Below are 4057 nucleotides of genomic sequence, written 5' to 3'. Positions count from 1 at the left end.
AGGTTAGGTTAAGATATGAACCGTCGTAAAACCGCATTAAACAATGTCACTTAGTGAGATGCAGTGTTTTTCACCATTACAAGTCGGGAACTGCGATATCTAATGTGAAAGCGCTTGCAAACGTCGTTAGGTTAGGTTAGGTTAGGTTAGGTTACGTTAGGTTAGGTTTGGTTAGGTTAGGTTAGGTTAGGTTATGTTAGGTTAGGTTGGGTTAGGTTAGGTTAGGTTACGTTAGGTTAAGGTATGAACCGTCGTAAAACCGCATTAAACATTGTCACTTAGTGAGATGCAGTGTTTTTCACCTTTACAAGTTGGGAACTGCGATATCTAATGTGAAAGCGCTTGAAACCGTCGTAATGTTGTAGAAAGCAATGTAAAGTAGCGAGTAAAACGTTTTCTAACGATAGAAGTGCGAAGGTTATGTTAGGTTGAGTTATGTTAGTTTAGGCTAGGTAGCGTCGTGAAACCACCAAAAACGACGTCATATAACGAGATGGTGTTGTTTTATTGCGAGTACGAAACTGCGATAGGTAAAATGTTGTGAAAGCACACAAAACGGCATGAACAAGCCAAATACTGCGTGTTCTACCGTTACAAGTGCGAAACTGCTATATTGTGATATTCTCGTTAAAGCGCATGCAAGCATCGTGAAACCTTAAAGAACAATGTCATTTAGCGAGATACAGCGTTCTGTACTGCAATAAGTTGGTGAAAAACTGTGAGGTTATGCAAATATCGTAATTGTGAACGAAACAGTGTAATAGAGCGTTTTTCAATACAAGTACGAATGTTAGGTTAGGTTAAGATATGAACCGTCGTAAAACCGCATTAAACAATGTCACTTAGTGAGATGCAGTGTTTTTCACCATTACAAGTCGGGAACTGCGATATCTAATGTGAAAGCGCTTGCAAACGTCGTTAGGTTAGGTTAGCTTAGGTTAGGTTAGGTTAGGTTAGGTTAGGTCATGTTAGGTTAGGTTGGGTTATGTTAGGTTAGGTTACGTTAGGTTAAGGTATGAACCGTCGTAAAACCGCATTAAACAATGTCACTTAGTGAGATGCAGTGTTTTTCACCTTTACAAGTTGGGAACTGCGATATCTAATGTGAAAGCGCTTGAAACCGTCGTAATGTAGTAGAAAGCAATGTAAAGTAGCGAGTAAAACGTTTTCTAACGATAGAAGTGCGAAGGTTATGTTAGGTTGAGTTATGTTAGTTTAAGCTAGGTAGCGTCGTGAAACCACCAAAAACGACGTCATCTAACGAGATAGTGTTGTTTTATTGCGAGTACGAAACTGCGATAGGTAAAATGTTGTGAAAGCACACAAAACGGCATGAACAAGCCAAATACTGCGTGTTGTACCGTTACAAGTGCGAAACTGCTATGTTGTGACATTCTCGGTAAAGCGCATGCAAGTATCGTGAAACCTTAAAGAACGATGTCATTTAGCGAGATACAGCGTTCTATACTGTAATAAGTTGGTGAGAAACTGTGAGGTCAAGCAAATATCGTAATTGTGAACGAAACAGTGTAATTGAGCGTCTTTAGATACAAGTGCGAATGTTAGCTTAGGTTGACATATCTACCGTCGTAAAACCGCATTAAACAATGTCACTTAGTGAGATGCAGTGTTTTCCACCTTTACAAGTTGGGAACTGTGATATCTAATGTGTAAGCGCTTGAAACCGTCGTAATGTAGTAGAAAGCAATGTAAAGTAGCGAGTAAAACGTTTTCTAACGATAGAAGTGCGAAGGTTATGTTAGGTTGAGTTATGTTAGTTTAAGCTAGGTAGCGTCGTGAAACCACCAAAAACGACGTCATCTAACGAGATAGTGTTGTTTTATTGCGAGTACGAAACTGCGATAGGTAAAATGTTGTGAAAGCACACAAAACGGCATGAACAAGCCAAATACTGCGTGTTGTACCGTTACAAGTGCGAAACTGCTATGTTGTGACATTCTCGGTAAAGCGCATGCAAGTATCGTGAAACCTTAAAGAACGATGTCATTTAGCGAGATACAGCGTTCTGTAGTGTAATAAGTTGGTGAGAAACTGTGAGGTCAAGCAAATATCGTAATTGTGAACGAAACAGTGTAATTGAGCGTCTTTAGATACAAGTGCGAATGTTAGGTTAGCTTGACATATCTACCGTCGTAAAACCGCATTAAACAATGTCACTTAGTGAGATGTAGTGTTTTTCAACATTACAAGTCGGGAACTACGATATCTAATGTGAAAGCGCATGAAACCGTCGTAATCTTGTAGAAAACATTGTAAAGTTGCGAGTAAAACGTTTTCTAACGATAGAAGTGCGAAGGTTAGCTTGAGTTATGTTAGTTTAAGCTATGTAGCGTCGTGAGACCACCAAAAAGGACGTCATCTAACGAGATAGTGTTGTTTTATTGCATGTACGAAACTGCAATAGGTGAAATGTGAAAGTACACAAAACGGCTTGAACAAGCCAGATACTGCGTGTTGTACCGTTACAAGTGCGAAACTGCTATAATGTGATATTCTCGTTAAAGCGCATGCAAGCATCGTGAAACCTTAAAGAACGATGTCGTTTAGCGAGATACAGCGTTCTGTACTACAATAAGTTGGTGAAAAACTGTGAGGTTATGCAAATATCGTAATTGTGAACGAAACAGTATAATAGAGCGTTTTTCAATACAAGTACGAATGTTAGGTTGGGTTAAGATATGAACCGTCGTAAAACCGCATTAAACAATGCCACTTAGTGAGATGCTGTGTTTATCACCATTACAAGTCGGAAACTGCGATATCTAATGTGAAAGCGCTTGCAAACGTCGTTAGGTTAGGTTACATTAGGTTAGGTTAGGTAAGGTTACGTTAGGTTAGGTTTCGTTAGGTTAGGTTAGGTTAGGTTATGTTAGGTTAGGTTGGGTTAGGTTGGGTTAGGTTAGGTTAAGTTATGAACCGCGCTAAAACCGCATTAAACAATGTCACTTAGTGAGATGCAGTGTTTTTCACCTTTACAAGTTGGGAACTGCGATATCTAATGTGAAAGCGCTTGAAACGGTCGTAATGTTGTAGAAAGCAATGTAAAGTAGCGAGTAAAACGTTTTCTAACGATAGAAGTGCGAAGGTTATGTTAGGTTGAGTTATGTTAGTTTAAGCTAGGTAGCGTCGTGAAACCACTAAAAACGACGTCATCTAACGAGATAGTGTTGTTTTATTGCGAGTACGAAACTGCGATAGGTAAAATGTTGTGAAAGCACACAAAACGGCATGAACAAGCCAAATACTGCGTGTTGTACCGTTACAAGTGCGAAACTGCTATGTTGTGACACTCTCGGTAAAGCGCACGCAAGTATCGTGAAACCTTAAAGAACGATGTCATTTAGCGAGATACAGCGTTCTGTACTGTAATAAGTTGGTGAGAAACTGTGAGGTCAAGCAAATATCGTAATTGTGAACGAAACAGTGTAATTGAGCGTCTTTAGATACAAGTGCGAATGTTAGGTTAGGTTGACATATCAACCGTCGTAAAACCGCATTAAACAATGTCACTTAGTGAGATGTAGTGTTTTTCAACATTACAAGTCGGCAACTACAATATCTAATGTGAAAGCGCATGAAACCGTCGTAATCTTGTAGAAAACATTGTAAAGTTGCAAGTAAAACGTTTTCTAACGATAGAAGTGCGAAGGTTAGGTTAGGTTAGGTTAGTTTAAGCTAGGTAGCATCGTGAAACTACCAAAAACGACGTCATCTAACGAGATAGTGTTGTTTTATTGCGAGTATTAAACTGCGATAGGTGAAATGTTGTGAAAGCACACAAAACGGCATGAACAAGCCAAATACTGCGTGTTCTACCGTTACAAGTGCGAAACTGCTATATTGTGATATTCTCGTTAAAGCGCATGCAAGCATCGTGAAACCTTAAAGAACAATGTCATTTAGCGAGATACAGCGTTCTGTACTGCAATAAGTTGGTGAAAAACTGTGAGGTTATGCAAATATCGTAATTGTGAACGAAACAGTGTAATAGAGCGTTTTTCAATACAAGTACGAATGTTAGGTTAGGTTAAGATAT

The sequence above is a fragment of the Rhipicephalus microplus genome, unplaced genomic scaffold (assembly GCF_043290135.1).
Source record: "Rhipicephalus microplus isolate Deutch F79 unplaced genomic scaffold, USDA_Rmic scaffold_46, whole genome shotgun sequence".
NCBI classification, from domain to species: Eukaryota; Metazoa; Arthropoda; class Arachnida; order Ixodida; family Ixodidae; genus Rhipicephalus; species Rhipicephalus microplus.
This window is presented reverse-complemented; position numbering follows the sequence as displayed.